The sequence below is a fragment of the Aplysia californica genome, unplaced genomic scaffold, assembly GCF_000002075.1.
Source record: "Aplysia californica isolate F4 #8 unplaced genomic scaffold, AplCal3.0 scaffold00439, whole genome shotgun sequence".
NCBI lineage: Eukaryota > Metazoa > Mollusca > Gastropoda > Aplysiida > Aplysiidae > Aplysia > Aplysia californica.
In genome coordinates, this window is record NW_004797709.1 from 285784 (window position 1) to 294043 (window position 8260).

The 8260-nt window shown below is 39.1% G+C and overlaps 1 long non-coding RNA gene across 1 annotated transcript in view; it reads left to right on the plus strand.

The window, feature by feature from the left end:
• Positions 1–7986, plus strand: part of LOC101861526 — a 12076-nt gene extending 4090 nt beyond the window's left edge. Inside the window, exons 2-4 of the long non-coding RNA XR_220776.2 lie at positions 146–270; positions 5973–6063; positions 7779–7986. This is a non-coding gene — a long non-coding RNA (uncharacterized LOC101861526). The remainder of the gene's footprint in view (positions 1–145; positions 271–5972; positions 6064–7778) is intronic.
• The last annotated feature ends 274 nt before the right edge of the window (positions 7987–8260 follow it).

Consider the following 8260-nt stretch of genomic DNA (forward strand, 5'->3'; position numbering starts at 1 on the left):
AGAGAGAGAGAGAGAGAGAGAGAGAGAGAGAGAGAGAGAGAGAGAGAGAGATAGATATGCGGACTGTTATGTTTACATTGTAATGTGTCCCACTAATTTTGGCACATGTGAGACTTTTGCTCTATTTCCATTTCATTGTTTACAGATAGCCAGCCATCATGGGAATGTTCCACCTCCTACTCACTCTGATGATTACGGCTACTCTGATCCAGATAGCCGACGCTCAAGGCAGTTTTTGCGAATTTTTTAACAGGATCCTCACGAATATTGGTAAACTATTATATCTTAAATACACTCTCGTAGTGCTTTGATATTTGCAAAGCACTTTGATAGGTTCGTAGTTAATACAACGTATGTTCTTGCGCGAAATCCTAATAGCTTTACAATGCATTCAGTCAATGGAGCCATACCTTATAATAGTCAATATTTAATTCTTTGCTACATCGTGGATGGACTTTACATTCTTCAATACTGCTAAGAGTCAAGTCGTATACATTGAACAAAAGACATATATCTAGGAATAATATACTCTCTAAACCTATCCTTTGAATGTGTAACAGTTTGCGTGAGTATGGCGCAGGTGAGAAGAGACTCTTAACCGTCATTGCCATTTGAAAAATCCTAAAGGACAAGTCCTGAGCTCTCAGTTAACCACATTGCGTATTATACGAATATGTAAGAATACTTTACAGTAGCTAAACGATTTAAAAAAACGGCACACCTAGAAGAAAGTCTGTCTTATATTGGTCTAGCTATGTGTGTCTAAAAATCTCTACTAATAATTTGCCTCAGAAAAGATTTCGAATTGGAAGGAGGAAAACTACGCTTTCTTAAGTTTTGAATGGGACCTTATGAAAGAAAATAGAGAAGGTTTTTGATTTGTTACAAGCTGAATTCCCTATACTTGATCAAAATTTTGCCAAGAATTGTTTAATACCATTCATACTTAATGCGAAGCTTTAACATCATCTCTCCAATACTCACTTAGATCTAGTTAAATTGCCTAATGATTAAAAACCATGCTACAAGTTCCACCTCTCAAAAACATCCCTTTAATTCTTTTAAAGCCTCTTTTTGCTGTTTATGTTAATTTCTTTCTTGTTGTCTCTCCAGGCAACACTAATAAATTTTGTCATCGTTCTCTTTCCCGACTTTTCCCCGACTAAATACGTCACGTCCCCCCAAAACCCCACGACTTTGTCACTCCCATTAGAATTGAAATCGCTGCCTGTTCCTCAGTGAAAATGCAATTCTACTGAACGTTTTGTTTATTTATTTATTTATTTATTTATTTATTTATTTATTTATTTATTTATTTATCTATTCAAATATTTATTTAATCACACAGGTCAACACACATTTTGCGGCATGAGGTTTAAGACTTTGTCTTCCCTAGTTTGGGGTCACTGATTTCAGAAATGGCTTTAGATTTTGAGTAGCACGTCAAGCTTTCGCTCTGTGAAAAGTGTGTATTTTTATGTAAATATGAGAAAATTAAGGAGATTTCATACGGTGTGTCATATAATTTTATTTAAAATTTCGCTTAAATGAACAAGAGTAGCTTGTTGAACTGCATGACTTTTAATCCAAAATAAGTAGGTGATCAATAAAAGTTGAATTACGCCAATACTTCTGTGCTATAAAAGTAATAAAACATAACTATATTCCTGCACGTGCCCTACAAAAATGTAGCTCCACCACTTTCCATTTTGACATTCCGTCTTTACAAGAGAATGCCAAACAATCTTCCAAAAGTATTGCTTTGCCTATAAAGCCTCCTTTTTCTCGTAAAAACAGTTTTTAGAGATTTAGCAAAAATAGTGTTCCTAAGGACGAATATCACATTTTTCACACAAATCGATTTCAAATCCCAGTTGTTTTAGTCATCCAGAATTGAATGATTAGACTTCAGCAGATCATAACTTATGATTTCAAGACCGAAAGTAAAAAAATCTGTTTAAAAAATGATGTAGAGATAGTTTTATCGAAGTAGAAAAAGGAAACTGTTACAGTACTTTGTAACAAAGACTTTGTCTTCTGTCACGATGTACCAGGTTTTTTGTATGCATCGGTTGTATCTCACTATAATCCGGACAAGTGGAGACTTTTCTTAGACTTACAAAGTCCAAAAACAAGTCTGAAGTGTGTGCTATACCGTAACGGAAATTCATTCGGGTCGTTCCTTTTAGTTACTCGGTTCTGTTATTTTAAAAAAAATCAATACAGGTACATGAAAACAGTTCTCGATTGACTTGAATACAGGGATCATAGCTAAAAGATTTGTGTTGGTCTGAAAATGGTCAACTTCTTACTTAACCAACAGGGGGACTATAGTCTACAAAGTGTCCTTGATCTCTTTTTTCTGTAGGATGGTTAAGGAAATAAACTGGGAAGAAATGATTTGATCAGTGAGGACAGCTCTAACAGTTGGCGGGAAGAATATCATCAATGAACTACTTATGTCGAGGGAAACAATTATATTTCCTTCCCTTCATATCAAATTGGACTTGATGAAGCAATTCGTGAAAGCACTAGACTTTAAGGGAAAAGGGGGGGGAGGGTGTTTCAAGTATGTTGCAAAGTACAGATTTTCCTCATCTCAGTTACGGGAAAATTAGGGCTGGTGTTTTCAGTGCCCACTAGATCAGAAAGCTGATCATTTGCTTGATGAGTGACATAATATAGAGACATGAGCTTGCTTGGGAGTCGTTTGTGTCTTTGGTGAAACTCTTTCGGAGACAGAAGAGTAGAAAAATCCCAATCTATTGGGCTGCAATACAAGCAGCAAAGTTCATTTTTTAATTAGTCATTTAGATCAGTGGTTTTCCAACTTTTTTCGCCCACCGCCCCCTTTTTCACCCAGCCGAGTCCCAGCGCCCCCTACTCCGCCCCAACCATCAATCTGAGAACAATATACTGTCATTTTATGCATATATAGTTGTCATCGGTATTAAACGACCAGTGTTATTAACATCAATAAAAATGAAATATGTATTAACGTGCTGCAATGAAGTGGCCTGAGATTTGTATCAAATATCTCAATTGTAGAAAATAAAAATGTTATTAAGTTGTTCAAATGTGAGAAACCACACGAAAGAAAAAGTAGGCATAGATCTTAGTCTGTAATTATCATCGTCATCGTCATCGTCATCATCACCATCATCATCATCATCATCATCATCACCATCATCATCATCATCATCATCATCATCATCATCATCATCATCATCATCAACATCAGTTTCATCAGCAGTGGCAGCACATGCACATAAAAAACTCTGATAAACAAGTGAATGTTTTGCTTTTTTTTTTAAAGGAAGAAAAGAAAAAAAGAAGAAAAGACACATTAAGATATCAAGTAAGGGTAAACTGCGGAGTAAGCATGCACAAATAAGTTATTGACACTACCCCAATGGAAAGGATGGACCTGCTAAGACGGAAACAACTTATCAACATCAGGTTTCAGATTGGTCAGTAGCAGACGCAAATCGCTACGCTTCGTCAGCAACCTTGTCATTGCACTGAATCCCCGGCCCTTTCTACTAGATAGGAGGCGGGAAAAGAGATGAACAACAACTTGATCTTTTCCCACTTTGAGGGATATTTGTCTTGCACAACAGTTTTCAACCAGAATGACTGTCACGGCTTTTTGAACAATGGTTTGATTTCAAAGTCACATTTCATCGTCAGAAGCTCTTCTTCAATTGCTACTGGCAGGTTATCATCTGTTTCAGTGTTCAATGGTTCCAGTATCCAGTATGGATTTTCCAGTTTAAACATATCAGGAGGCTAAACCTTGTCTTCATATCAGCATGCAAATCTCTGAGGTGGTTGCTATATATATTTGTAGCTCCTCGTCCGAAACGCACCATTCTTTCAGTGTCTTCGTCAAGCTAGGAAACTGAGAGATTTTCCTCTGCCAATGTTTCGGCGGATCATTTCTAATTTCGACAAGAATGATGAAAGCCTTGATCAGGTTGGTGTCATTCCCCTGCAGCTGGAAGTTGAACTGGTTGAACTTTGAGAAAAGATCTTTGAGGAGCGCAATGTTGTTCTTGTGTTTTTTTTAGTTTATTGCAGAGATCACTGTCTGTTTCTTGAAAAAAAATCTCCAGCACAGAGTCAAACAGGCAGAACAATAATCATGTTCAACAGTTTCCTTTCGAGAGCCACCAAACTTCAGTGTGTAAAAGTAAGCATTGAAAGTACTCGTCATTTTCAGTGGGCAGCTGTTGAAATAGTCTCGAGTTCAAAGCATGGACTTTGATCTTGTTCACACACTTGATGGCAATGGCCAATGTTTCATGCAGACTTTCATTCAGGTTTTTTGCCACCAAATTCTGTCTGTGAATGACACAGTAAACAGTAAATACTCAATGGACTGATTTCTTCAACAAGTTCATAATTCACTTTCCCAACCTGCCATAGACGGTGCCCCATCTGTTGCACAGGCAACTGTATTGGTCAGAGGGATCTGTTTGTCCTCGAAAAATTCTTGGACCACTTTGAAAATGGACTCGCCTTTGGTATCTGTTTCAAACATTTTCGCAAATAACAATTCTTGCATTATTTCCTCACTCTCTATGAACTGATATCCAGTTAAAGGCTGAGCTCACGTCCTTTCAGCATTTTGCACAGTGATTCCTCATTATTTGCTGAATCTCACCAATACGTCTTTGAACGGTATCGTCACTTAGTGGGAGAACTTTCAACACAGGCTCCGGGGCACGTTGCAGGACTGTGCTGACCACCTCTCTTATCGCATGCAATATGAGATCCTCACCAATAGCATGGTGTTTGCCTGCCTTTGTAATTAGCTGAGATAAATTATATGTTGCTCGTAAGCCTTCATCAGCTTGATCGACGTTGGCTGCAAACGTCGGTTTAACTGATTTTCATCTCTGAAAATTGATCTTTAGAGTTTTGAAGTATGCCAGATCTTTGTCAGATTTGTCGTAATGAATCTTCTTTATATGGGATTTGCGGGGCTGGGAAAGAAAGTTCTTAGTTATAAGTAGTATTGTAAACTATGCCTAAGCTATCTATTTTTGTTTTTGTTTTTGTCTTTTATGTGGCTTTTTCCCTTCATCATGTTTTATGTTGCACGTCATGAAAATTTCACATCGCCCCCAATCGCCCAGTTTCGCCACAGCGCCCCCCAAAATCTCGCCACCGCCCCCCTGGGAGCGGTAGCGCCCACTTTGAAAACCACTGTGTTAGAGCAAAACTGATGCCATTTTTTGGTTTCAGCCACCTCGAGTTACAATATATCGTCTTCTTCTTCTTCTTCTTCTTCTGGCTGGCCTCCGTGAGGAGGGCGGCAGTCTGCCGCAGGCAGACAGGTAAGCGGCAACCTCTTGTGCCCTCGTCCAGAGTACATCCGGCCCGGTCTCGCGTTGTTCTCCATAAGTGGGCCTCGATGTGCTTCCTCCCGCGGGCACTCATACAGTGCGTGCTGCAGGTCGTCAGGATGCCCCCGTTCCTTTCTGAATCCAGGGGTTGATTGGCGTTCGGCCCGGAGCTGTACTTGTTCCGGGGTCTGCAGCACCGCGTAGAGGTCCCAATAATGACTGCAGAAATATATCGTCTCAATCTCCATGCTGCAGAAAAATGTTAAATTTGGTTGGCCAGTGTTATCTATTTATTTATGTTAGAAAGGCCATTTTGCGCTATTGAATGTGAAGTAGAGTTCAAAATGTTATGCCCACTTTTCTAGAAATTGAGCTTTTACTTATTTTTAATTCAATACACTCATTTGTTTTCTATCAGTCTCCAGCAGATTTTTAGACTTTTTCTGTTGTCTATGTAAATTAAGAAAATCGAAAGATTTTCAACGTTGTATAATAACTTGCTAGACATTATGACAAAAGGAGCGACATCATTGTCTATGCTTCTTGCTTTTATTTTGCACCTTCATCGCTATAAAAGAACAGCCTCTACCCCCCCCTCTCTCTCTTTCTCGTACTATACAGGATGCACTGGCTCACCCAACGATAGGCCGATCTGCATTGTGTTGTTATTCTTCTATCAAATCCTCTGCAGTACCTCTTGAGCATATGAGAGGTGAGTTGTCTCATTTCTTTTTTTTTTCTTTTTTTTTGGGGGGGGGGGGGTATGATTTACGGCGCTCGCAACTGCAAAAGGTCTTATGAGTGCATGAGACATATGAAACATTTTCAGTTGGTAGGACATTTTGAATTTTGCCCGGGTGGTGGCCGAAGCCTACTCTTATCGATTTTGGACCACAAAGGGACCTTTAACGTGCGGAACGTGCACACGAGACCTCCGAGATTTTTTGCCGTTGTCCGAGAAGGCTAGGTGTAGATCTTTCCTACCAGAAGATCTGGGGTGTGGCTGGAAGACAGCAGTGAGAAGAAGCTAACGAGTTGCTGTGGAAAGACAGCAGAAAGAGCCAGGAGCCCAGAGGAGGGGGCACAGGAGATGAGGGGGTGGGGGCAGAAAGTTGGGACGAAGGCAGACGACAGAACATTGTTAGAGAGCAGGGCAGGATGGGAAAGAGGAAAATTTTAGAGAAGAAAATGTTCTGTCGCTCTCCGGATTCGAAACCGGGACCTATTGAATGAGAGGCGAACACCTTAATCTATAGACCATGAGAGCCCCCTGTCTCTATCTGAAGAAGCCAACGAATAATGTTAGAAAAAAATAAAAAGCCCGTATCTATTTCTTGTTTTATTTTATATGGCCCAGCTTTCATTCCAGTTCGTCCACAGCCAGCTCGAACTTTTCTCTGCCAATTCTGAAATGGAATGCTCGAGGCTTCAGTTTCCATTCAAAAATACTCTTCGATTGAATTTCTAAACCGTGAGTCTTAAGTATGAATTCATTTGGGACATTTGAAGAACCTGACATCCAAAACGTTGCGTAATATTTCGTAAGATTCTTTCTCCCTTATACAAAACTGTAGGTAAGCAGCTGGTTGTCGTACCATATAATCATAATCTGAGTTGTGTTTAACATGAAGATGTAGAAGACATTTGACAATACCGGATTCGAAAAGACTACAGGCTTTTTTAAAAATTTGTTGTGTTTGGTTTCGTTTTGCTGTTGTTGTCTGTTGCTGCTTTTTGGAGTATGTCGGGGGGGTTCGTCTGGAAAAGTAAGGTATTCAAATCAAAAAGTAATATTATTATGATCTGTGAGGAAACAATTCTAATATTGTAAGTCCCAGTGTTCATGGCCGTTGGAGAAATAAGTCGAATAAAATTTTTAAAATATCATTGTAATGATAACAATAATTGTGTGGCATCGTTGTGAAAACAGGCTCTCGTCAAAATAATGAAATCGAAGAAATCGAGATTTTTCCGTCATTCCTGCAATGTTTATCGGATGTTTATTTTTGGCTTTAAGCCTCTTATGTTCAATCGAAAACACATTTTCTGTATGGCTTTTACTGAAAAATGTTAATCGAAAGCACACAAAAATGTAAATTTACAGTCTCATGGACACTCACGTTTTGGAAGTCACAAAACTTTGGCGGCTATTTTCCCACTAATTTTTACTTCTGACACCACGCACTTCCCCACCCCCACCCCTCAAGTTCTTTCATTGCAAAATATTTCGACTTAATTCAAGAAAGATGGGTATTTTCTCTCCCCAAAAGCAGGGCAAAGGAACAGACTTAAAGAATAAGCAAAAAAATTCGTAAGCACAAAAACTGACGAGCGCCAGATTCCACCGTGATTTGACATGTGTGTCCTATACAAATTTGAAATAGAAATAATTGACACATGAAAATGAACTTACATTTGTTTCCACAGAATAAAAGCATCGTGTACACGAGTGTGTCACATTGGCATCGGGTGTGGTACTAAGGAGTGTCAACAATTTGACACCCAGAGAAGTAACTTGATTTCAAGGAACAGTTTATCTTTTTCCCCCACGTTGACATACCCATCAAAGACAATCGAAAATGGGGGTTTTTTTCACAAGCGACAGAAAAGGAATCAATAAATAATACTCCTGCGATTTCATACTGTTTTTTTCTGGCATGGCAATGTGTTGACTTTACTTGTTTTAAAAAACTGTATCTGTTTGTCTGGAATTGCATTTGCCTGGGCAATTAATTACACATGTATTCTCTCTCTCTCTTAAAACGCTGACGCCCATAGTAAGGATCGGAACTCTACTAGGTCTGGAGCACTCGACTAGAACGTATTTTAAAGTACATGCATTTACCTTTCGTATCTTTTCATACCGAAGGCATCATAAGGGAACCAAAGATCATTCCACTGACATGTGT